The sequence below is a fragment of the Arachis ipaensis genome, chromosome B1, assembly GCF_059453495.1.
Source record: "Arachis ipaensis isolate K30076 ecotype BB chromosome B1, ASM5945349v1, whole genome shotgun sequence".
Taxonomy (NCBI): domain Eukaryota; kingdom Viridiplantae; phylum Streptophyta; class Magnoliopsida; order Fabales; family Fabaceae; genus Arachis; species Arachis ipaensis.
Window position 1 is genome coordinate 104,167,575 of NC_142436.1, and position 10,789 is coordinate 104,178,363.

At 38.0% G+C, this 10,789-nt stretch overlaps 1 non-coding gene across 1 annotated transcript; it reads right to left on the reverse strand.

Moving 5' to 3' along the window:
* Window positions 1-6,431: 6,431 nt before the first annotated feature.
* On the reverse strand, window positions 6,432-6,539 carry LOC148577739 (small nucleolar RNA R71). The gene has a single exon (XR_015904350.1). It is a non-coding gene; the product is annotated as a small nucleolar RNA R71 (small nucleolar RNA).
* Window positions 6,540-10,789: the final 4,250 nt, after the last annotated feature.

Here is a 10,789-nt window from a genome sequence, read left to right on the forward strand (position 1 = left end):
TCTTTAAAGGCAAGAAAGGATGAATAAGAATGTGCAAAATTTTGCGGCCGCCTTCGGTGAGTTAGTAAATATAATAGCTTCCCAATATCTGAGCACTCAAAGAACTCCCATGGCTACATGTGGAGAATCAAAAGAAGAGCAAAACATGAAGGAAACACTAGAAACTTCGGTGGACAATGAGGAACATGGCTTTGTATTGGAACAAGTGGAGGAAGCTATAATAGTTGCAGAGGAAGAAGTGGTTGTAGACTTAGGAGATGCTGAACCTCCATGGGAAAGTCAGGTTATAGAACCTCCTTCCAAGGCAATTGAAATTGATGCTGAGGAGGGTGTACAACCTCCAAGGCATATCATGATTAAGGACTTGGAAGAGGTTGATCAAGAGATGGAGATTCAAGAAGAAGAAGCACAACCTCCCATGCCCTTGGAAAGCAATGAAGAGGTGATTGAATTGGAAGAAAGCTACCAAGAGGAAGAGGTTGAAATTGAAGAAGCTTGCAAAGAGGTAGTAATTATCAGAGAAGAGCACAAGGGAGTGGAGCTTGCAATTTCATTAAAAACACCTCCCCCTAAGTTGCCATCATCCTTCACAACATTCAAGTGGGTAAAATTCATATCCCTTAGCTTTCTAATTCCACTTGAATATGGGCTACTGGAGACGGATGGTCAACTTAGAACTCTTTGTAACATTAAGAGTAAGAGAAAGATGGCCAGTGGTAAGAATTGTCCTGCAAGGTTCATCATGGTTGGAAGCTTTAAGTTTAAACGCAAAGGTTGGTGTAAAGCTCAACTGAATGGGTCTAGGAAGCTGTTTGGTAGCTGCAGTGAGAATTCAAATTACTTATTACCCAGTTGGAAAAATACAGATCCCGACAAAGATGGGTGTAAAAGCAAGATTTGGGATCCTGGAATCTGCTCTGACACTTGTTACCCGGGGAGCCTAAGAATTTGTTTGAAGCTTCTTAAGGGCTTTACATGCTTAGTTTGGGACCTCGGAGGTTACAGGAGATACAAACACTGGTGGAGATTTTTGGATGAATTCAAGCATAAGCCACCATAACAGGAAGCTCATCAAATGTCCAACTTAAGGACTTTAACTAAAAGTGCTAGGTGGGAGACAACCCACCATGGTATGATCGTTTCTTTTTCAATTTTATTTCATGTTGTTTGTTTTTATTTTATTTTAATTTTCATTGAACCTGAAAGTTTTCATAGCATTCACATTAAGCATTGCATTCTGTATATTGCATTAAAAAAAAAAAAAAGCACACACGCGATGCGGCAGCATCGCTAACGGGTCCGCGTCACCAGTGCAATGGGAAGAAAAGAAAACGAACATAAAGTCACGCGAGAGCGTGGCTGGAGGCGTGCCAATGGCACAAATCGTCCCACGCGACCGCATCACTGATGCAACCGCGTCATATGGGAATAATGGCCTCCCACGCGACCGCGTGCCCCACGCGGCCGCGTGACCAAGATTTCGACGTCAAAGTGGTGCACACCCAAAAGTTGTGCGAGAGTGGTGCTGGATTGGTGCTGAACACATAATCCTTCCCACGCGGCCGCGTGACCCATGCGACCGCGTCATATTCCTTTAACGCCCACTCACGCGATCGCATGCCCCATGCGATCGCGTCACTTAAAATTTGGCACTAACATGATTTTGAACAGAGGGTTGTGCGAGCGCAAGGCTGCCCTCGCGCCAGCAGCATAAACTGGGTCACACGACCGCGTGACCAACGCGACCGTGTCAATCAGTTTAAGCGCAAGCCGCGCGACCACGTGCCCCATGCGACCGCGTCACTTGCGCCGCACAGCTTATCCTAATTTGCCAAATATCTTATCTTTTCTCCCCCAATCCTAATTTTTCCTCCCTTCTTTCTTACTTACTTCTTCTTCCCTTCTTTCCCTTCTCATTCTTCTTATCTTTTATTTTATTTTACTTAATTTATTTGTATATTTCATTCATTGCATCTTAATTTTGTGCATATTTTTGTTTTCTTCTCTTATTATTTTTCCTTTGGTGTTAAAATTTTCTTATTTAACTGTTGCATCTTCTCTTGAATTATTTTGGGTGCTTAGTAACTTGTTTTATTCTGGATAGGTAATATTATTCATATCAATACCAATCTTTTATACCTGTATTACTTTTACATTGACATGAATTTATATTATCTCTCCTTACCCACACTCTCTTCCCTATTGTTGCAACTTTTTGCACTCTTGATTTGCCATGTACTTCTATTATTTTCTCACTTGCATGTTGTAGCTACCATGTAATTGATACCTGATGAGCGGATAATTTATACGCTTTTTGGCATTGTTTTTAGTATGTTTTTAGTAGAATCTAGTTACTTTTAGGGATGTTTTCATTAGTTTCCATGTTAAATTCACATTTCTGGACTTTACTATGAGTTTGTGTGTTTTTCTGTGATTTCAGGTATTTTCTAGCTGAAATTGAGGGACTTGAGCAAAAATCAGATTCAGAGGTTGAAGAAGGACTGCTGATGCTGTTGGATTCTGACCTCCCTACACTCAAAATGGATTCTCTGGATCTACAGAACTCAAAATGACACGCTTCCAATTGCGTTGGAAAGTAGACATCCAGGGCTTTCCAGCAATATATAATAGTTCATACTTTGCCCAAGTTTAGATGACGCAAACTGGCGTTCAACGCCAGCTCTCTGCCCAATTCTGGCGTCCAGCGCCAGAAACAAGTTGCAAAGTGGAGTTCAACGCCCAAACTGGCACAAAAGCTGGCGTTCAACTCCAAAAATGACCTCTCCACGTGTAGACTTCAAGCTCAATCCAAACACACACCAAGTGGGCCCCGAAAGTGGATTTATGCATCAATTACTTATTTCTGTAAACCCTAGTAACTAGTTTAGTATAAATAGGACTTTTTACTATTATATTAGACATCCTGAGTTTTATCTTTTGGAATCATCTTTGGATTATCTTTTGATCTATTGATCACGTTTGGGGGCTGGCCATTCGGCCATGCCTAGACCTTCATTACTTATGTATTTTCAACGGTAGAGTTTCTACACTCCATAGATTAAGGTGTGGAGCTCTGCTGTTCCTCAAAGATTAATGCAAAGTACTACTGTGTTTCTATTCAATTCAACTTATTCCGCTTCTAAGATATTCATTCGCTCTTCAACCTGAATGTGATGAACGTGACAATCATCATCATTCCCTATGAACGCGTGCCTGACAACCACTTCCGTTCTACCTTCGACTGAATGAGTATCTCTTAGATCTCTTAATCAGAATCTTCGTGGTATAAGCTAGATTAATGGCGGCTTTCATGAGAGTCCGGAAAGTCTAAACCTTGTCCGTGGTATTTCGAGTAGGACTCTGGGATTGAATGACTGTGACGACCTTCAAACTCGCACGTGCTGGGCGTAGTGACAGACGCAAAAGGATAGTAAATTCTATTCCAGTATGATCGAGAACCTCCAAGATGATTAGCCATGCAGTGACAGCGCATCGGACCATTTTCACAGAGAGGAATAGGATGCAACCAACGACAAGGGTGATGCCTCCAGACGATTAGCCGTGCTGTGACAGAGCATTTGGACCATTTTTCCGAGAGGATTGAAAGTAGCCATTGGCACCGGTGACATCCTTACACAAAGCCAGCCATAGAAAGGAGTAAGACTGATTGGATAAAGACAGCTGGAAAGCAGAGGTTCAGAGGAATAAATGCATCTCCATACGCTTATCTGAAATTCTCACCACTGATTTACATAAGTATTTCTATCCTTATTTTAGTATTAATTTCGAAAACTCCATAACTATTTTATATCCGCCTGACTGAGATTTACAAGGTGACCATAGCTTGCTTCATACCAACAATCTCTGTGGGATCGACCCTTACTCACGTAAGGTTTATTACTTGGACGACCCAGTGCACTTGCTGATTAGTTATGCGAAGTTGTGAAGATATGTTTAGACCATGGTTCTGTGCATCCGTTTTTGGTGCCATAGCCAGGGAATCAATTTCGAACAATAATTCACAACCTGAGTAACAATTTCGCATACCAAGTTTTTGGCGCCGTTGCCGGGCATTGTTCAAGTTTGGACAACTGACGGTTCATCTTGTTGCTCAGATTAGGTAATTTTCTTTTTATTTTATTTTCAAAAATTTTTCAAAAAATCTTTCAAAATTTTCTCCTTTGTTTTCGAAAAAATTTTAAAATAAAAATGTTTTCAAAAATATATTTTTTCAGAATTTTTAAGAATGAATTCTAGTGTTTCATGAAGCATGTTGAAGCCTGGCTGGCTGTAGGGCATGTTAGGCGTGTCATGTCTGAGTTACATACTAAAGCTTGGCTGGCTATTAAGCCATGCCTGACCCTTTGATTGGAGCTTTAGTCTAAAGAGCATAAGATTCCTGGAATTCATATTAAAAATTTTGGAATCCTTATTTTTCTTTTTCAAAATGATTTTCGAAAAAAAAATTAAAAGAAAATACAAAAAAAATCAAAAAATCATAAAAATAAAAAATATTTCATGTTTCTTGTTTGAGTCTTGAGTCAAGTTGAAAGTTTGGTATCAATTGCATATTAATCTTGCATCTTTCGAAAAATTCATGCATTCATAGTGTTCTTCATGATCTTCAAGTTGTTCTTGGTAAGTCTTCTTGTTTGATCTTGATGTTTTCTTGTTTTGTGTCTTTTCTTGTTTTTCATATGCATTCTTGCATTCATAGAGCCTAAACATGAAAGATTTCTAAGTTTGGTGTCTTGCATATTTTCTTTGCATATAAAAATTTTCAAAAATAAGTTCTTGATGTTCATCTTGACATTCAAAGTGTTCTTGGTGTTCATCTTGACATTCATAGCATTCTTGCATGCATTCATTGTTTTGATCCAAAATTTTCATGCATTGCATCATTTTCATGTTTTTTCTCTCTCATCATTAAAAATTCAAAAATAAAAAAAAAATATCTTCCCCTTTTTCTCTCTTAAAATTTCGAAAATTTGATTTGATTTTTTCAAAAATTTTTAAAATCTAGTTGTTTTTATGAGTCAAATCAAAATTTTGAATTTAAAAATCCTATCTTTTTCAAAATCTTTTTCAAAAATCAAATCTTTTTCATTTTTCTTAGTTATTTTCGAAAATTATAAAAATATTTTTCAAAAATCTTTTTCTTAATTTTACACCATAATTTTCGAAAATAACATCATCAATTAATGTTTTGATTCAAAAATTTCAAGTTTGTTACTTACTTGTTAAGAAAGATTCAAACTTTAAGTTCTAGAATCATATCTTGTGATTTCTTGTGAATCAAGTCATTAATTGTGATTTTAAAAAATCAAATCTTTTTCAAAACTAATTTCAATCATATCTTTTCAAAAATATCTTCTTATCTTATCTTTTTCAAAAATTTGATTTTAAAATATCTTCTCTAACTTCTTATCTTCTTATCTTTTCAAAATTGATTTTCAAAGTTGTTTCAACTAACGAACTAACTTTTTGTTTGTTTCTTACCTTTTTCAAAACTACCTAACTAACTCTCTCTCTCTAATTTTCGAAAAAATCTTCCCTCTTTTTCAAAATTTCTTTTTAATTAGACTAATTATTTTATTTTTTATTTGAATTTTCGAAAAACTACTAACCTTTTTCAAAAACTATTTTTCGAAAATCACTAACTCTTTTTCAGAAATTATTTTCGAAAATTCTCTCCTCCTCTCATCCCCTTCTATTTATTTATTCATCTACTAACACTTCTCTTCATCTCACATCTCTGCTCCTATCATCACCTTTGTGTTTGGATTCTTCATTCTTCTTCACCCATATTCCTTTTCTTCTTCTACTAACAATAAGGAACCTCTTTACTGTGACATAGAGGATTCCTCTTCTTTTCTTTTTCTCTTCTCTTTCTTATGAGCAAGGACAAAGAAAAAGGCATTCTTGTTGAAGCTGATCCAGAACCTGAAAGGACTCTGAAGAGAAAACTAAGAGAAGCTAAATTACAACAATCCAGAGACAACCTTATTGAAAATTTCGAACAAGTAAAGGAGATGGCAGCCGAACCCAACAACAATAATGCAAGGAGAATGCTTGGTGACTTTACTACACCTAATTCCAATTTACATGGAAGAAGCATCTCCATTCCTACCATTGGAGCAAACAATTTTGAGCTGAAACCTCAACTAGTTTCTCTGATGCAGCAGAACTGCAAGTTTCATGGACTTTCATCTGAAGATCCTTTTCAGTTCTTAACTGAATTCTTGTAGATCTGTGATACTGTTAAGACTAATGGAGTAGATCCTGAAGTCTACAGGCTCATGCTTTTCCCTTTTGCTGTAAGAGACAGAGCTAGAATATAGTTGGACTCTCAACCCAAAGACAGCCTGAACTCTTGGGATAAGCTGGTCACGGCTTTCTTAGCCAAGCTCTTTCCTCCTCAAAAGCTGAGCAAGCTTAGAGCTGATGTTCAAACCTTCAGACAGAAAGAAGGTAAATCCCTCTATGAAGCTTGGGAAAGATACAAGCAGCTGACCAAAAAGTGTCCTTTTGACATGCTTTCAGAATGGACCATCCTGGATATATTCTATGATGGTTTATCTGAGCTATCAAAGATGTCATTGGATACTTCTGCAGGTGGATCCATTCACCTAAAGAAAACGCCTGCAGAAGCTCAAGAACTCATTGACATGGTTGCTAATAACCAGTTTATGTACACTTCTGAGAGGAATCCTGTGAGTAATGGGACGCCTATGAAGAAGGGAGTTCTTGAAATTGATACTCTGAATGTCATATTGGCTCAGAATAAAATATTGACTCAGCAAGTCAATATGATTTCTCAGAGTCTGAATGGAATGCAAGCTGCATCCAACAGTACTCAAGAGGCATCTTCTGAGGAAGAAGCTTATGATCCTGAGAACCCTGCAATAGCAGAGTTAAAATACATGGGTGAACCATATGGAAACACCTACAATCCATTATGGAGAAATCACCCAAATCTCTCATGGAAGGATCAAAAGCCTTAACAAGGCTTTAATAATGGTGGAAGAAACAGGTTTAGCAATAGCAAGCCTTTTCCATCATCCACTCAGCAACAGACAGAGAATTCTGAGCAGAATCCATCTAGCTTAGCAAATTTAGTCTCTGATCTATCTAAGGCCACTGTGAGTTTCATGAATGAAACAAGGTCTTCCATTAGAAATTTGGAAGCACAAGTGTGCCAGCTGAGTAAAAGGATCACTGAAATCCCTCCTAGTACTCTCCCAAGCAATACAAAAGAGAATCCAAAAGGAGAGTGCAAGGTCATTGAATTAATTACCATGGCCGAACCCACAAGAGAGGAGAAGGACGTGAATCCCAAGGAGGAAGACCTCCTGGGACGTCCAGTGATCAATAAGGAGCTTCCCTCTGAGGAACCTAAGGAATCTGAGACTCATCTAGAGACCATAGAAATTCCATTGAACCTCCTTATGCCATTCATGAGCTCTGATGAGTATTCCTCTTCTGAAGAGAATGAGGATGTTACTGAAGAGAAAGCTGCCAAGTTCCTTGGTGAAATCATGAAGCTAAATACCAAATTATTTGGTATTGAAACTTGGGAAGATGAACCTCCCTTGTTCACCAATGAACTAAGTGATCTGGATCAACTGACATTGCCTCAGAAGAGACAGGATCCTGGAAAGTTCATAATACCTTGTACCATAGGCACCATGATCTTTAAGGCTCTGTGTGACCTTGGTTCAGGAATAAACCTCATGCTCCTCTCTGTAATAGAGAAACTGGGAATCTATGGGGTGCAAGCTGCTAAAATCTCATTAAAGATGGCAGACAATTCAAGAAAACAGGCTTATAGACAAGTAGAGGACGTGTTAGTAAAGGTTGAAGGCCTTTACATCCCTGCTGATTTCATAGTCCTGGATACTGGAAAGGAAGAGGATGAATCCATCATCCTAGGAAGACCTTTCCTAGCCACAGCAAGCGCTGTGATTGATGTGGACAGAGGAGAATTGATCCTTCAATTAAATAAGGAAAACCTTGTGTTTACAACTCAAGGATCTCTCTCTGCATCCATGGAGAGGAAGCAGAAAAAGCTTCTCTCAAAGCAGAGTCAACCAAAGCCCCCACAGTCAAACTCTAAGTTTGGTGTTGGGAGGCCACAACTAAACTCTAAGTTTGGTGTCAAACTCCCATATCCAAACTCTAAGTTTGGTGTTGGGAGGTCTCAACAAAGCTCTGCACATCTGTGAGGCTCCATGAGAGCCCACTGTCAAGATATTGACATTAAAGAAGCGCTTGTTGGGAGGCAACCTGATGAGCGGATATTTTATACGCTTTTTGGGGTTAATTTCATATAGTTTTTAGTATGTTTTAGTTAGTTTTTAGTTTATTTTCATTAGTTTTTAGGAAAAATTCATATTTCTGGACTTTACTATGAGTTGTGTGTTTTTCTGTAATTTCAGGTATTTTTCTGGCTGAAATTGAGGGAGCTGAGCAAAAATCTGATTCAGGCTGAAAAAGGACTGCTGATGCTGTTGGATTCTGACCTCCCTGCACTCAAAGTGGATTTTCTGGAGCTACAGAACTTGAAATGGAATGCTTCCAATTGCGTTGGAAAGTAGACATCTGCACAAGGATAGACGACGTAAACTGGCGTTCAACGCCAGTTCTCTGCCCAATTCTGGCGTCCAGCGCCAGAAAAGGATCAAAAGCTGGAGTTGAACGCCCAAACTGGCACAAAAACTGGCGTTCAACTCCACAAATGGCCTCTGCACGTGAATTGCTTAAATCTCAGCCCCAGCACACACCAAGTGGGCCCCAGAAGTGGATCTCTGCATCATCCATCATAGTTTACTCATTTTTTGTAAACCTAGGCTACTAGTTTAGTATTTAAACAACTTTTAGAGACTTATTTTAGAATCTCATGACATTTTAGATCTGAACTTTGTACCCTTTGACGGCATGAGTCTCTAAACTCCATTGTTGGGGGTGAGGAGCTCTGCTGTGTCTCGATGAATTAATGCAAGTATTTCTGTTTTCTATTCAAACACGCTTGTTCCTATCTAAGATGTTCATTCGCGCTTAACTGTGATGAAGGTGATGATCCGTGACACTCATCACCATTCTCAACCCATGAACGTGTGCCTGACAATCACCTCCGTTCTATATCAGATTGAATGAGTATCTATTAGATCTTTTAATCAGAATCTTCGTGGTATAAGCTAGAATTGATGGCAGCATTCATGAGAATCCGGAAAGTCTAAACCTTGTCTGTGGTATTCCGAGTAGGATTCAAGGATTGAATGACTGTGACGAGCTTCAAACTCCTGAAGGTTGGGCGTTAGTGACAAACGCAAAGGAATCAAGGGATTCTATTCCAACCGGATCGAGAACCAACCGGTGATTAGCCGTGCTGTGACAGAGCGCGTGAGCGTAATTTTCACTGGAAGGATGGAAGGTAGCCATTGACAACGGTGATCCACCAACACACAGCTTGCTATGGGAGGACGTGCGTGCGTGAACAAGAAGACAGAGAAAAGCAGAGATTCAGAAGACAAAGCATCTCCAAAACTCCAACATATTCTCCATTACTGCATAACAAGTAACCTTTAATCCATGCTCTTTTGTTTATTTGCGATTCAACTGATAAACATAATTGACTTCCTGACTAAGATTTACAAGATAACCATAGATTGCTTCAAACCAACAATCTCCGTGGGATTCGACCCTTACTCACGTGAGGTATTACTTGGACGACCTAGTGCACTTGCTGGTCAGTGGTACGAGTTGTGAAAAGTGTGATTCACAATTTGTGCACCAAGTTTTTGGCGCCGTTGCCGGGGATTGTTCGTGTTTGGACAACTAACGGTTTATTTTGTTGCTTAGATTAGGAAAAATTTCTCCTTTTTTTGTTTAGAGTCTCTTATTATTGTCGTGTTAAAATTTTAGAATCCTTATTTTCTTTTTAAAATCTTTTTCAAAAAAATAATTTTTCTACTAAATTCTGTGCCAAACTTTAAGTTTGGTGTTTTCTTGTTAATTTTTCTTAAAATTTTCGAAAATTTATTTTGGTTTTCTAAAAATATTTTAAGTTTGGTGTTCGTCCTTCATGTTCTTGTGTTCTTGTGAGTCTTCAAAGTGTTCTTGAGTTTTTCTTGTGTCTTGATCTTAAAATTTTTAAGTTTGGTGTTCCTTGGTGTTTTCCCTCAAAAATTTTTGAAAATAAGGAGCATTAGATCTAAAAATTTTAAACCTTGTGCTATCTTATTGTTTTTCTCTTTCCTCTTAAAAATCAAAAATATCTTTTCTCTCTATTTTAAAAACAATTTTTCGAAATATATTTCTAAAAATTCAGATTTTTATTTCAAAATTTAAAATTTTTTTTTTTCAAAATCATCATATCCTTTTCAAAACTTCCTACCACTTTCTCTCTCCTCAGTTTTTCGAAAATCTTCACTCAATTTTTATTTATTTTAATTTATTTCATTTTCGAAATAAATATATAAATAAATAAATAAAAATATTTTTTCTATTTTACATCATCTCCCTTTTTCCATCATGGACCTAAGCGAAAATGAACAGTCTAGGAGGACTCTGGGGTCATATTCTAACCCCTCTACTGCTTCATATGGGAGTAGCATCTGCATACCCTCCATTGGAGTCAGTAGCTTTGAGTTGAATCCTCAGCTCATTATCATGGTGCAGCAAAGTTGCCAGTATTCCGGTCTTCCACAGGAAGAACCTACAGAGTTTCTGGCACAGTTTCTACAGATTGCTGACACAGTACATGATAAAGAAATAGATCAGGATGTCT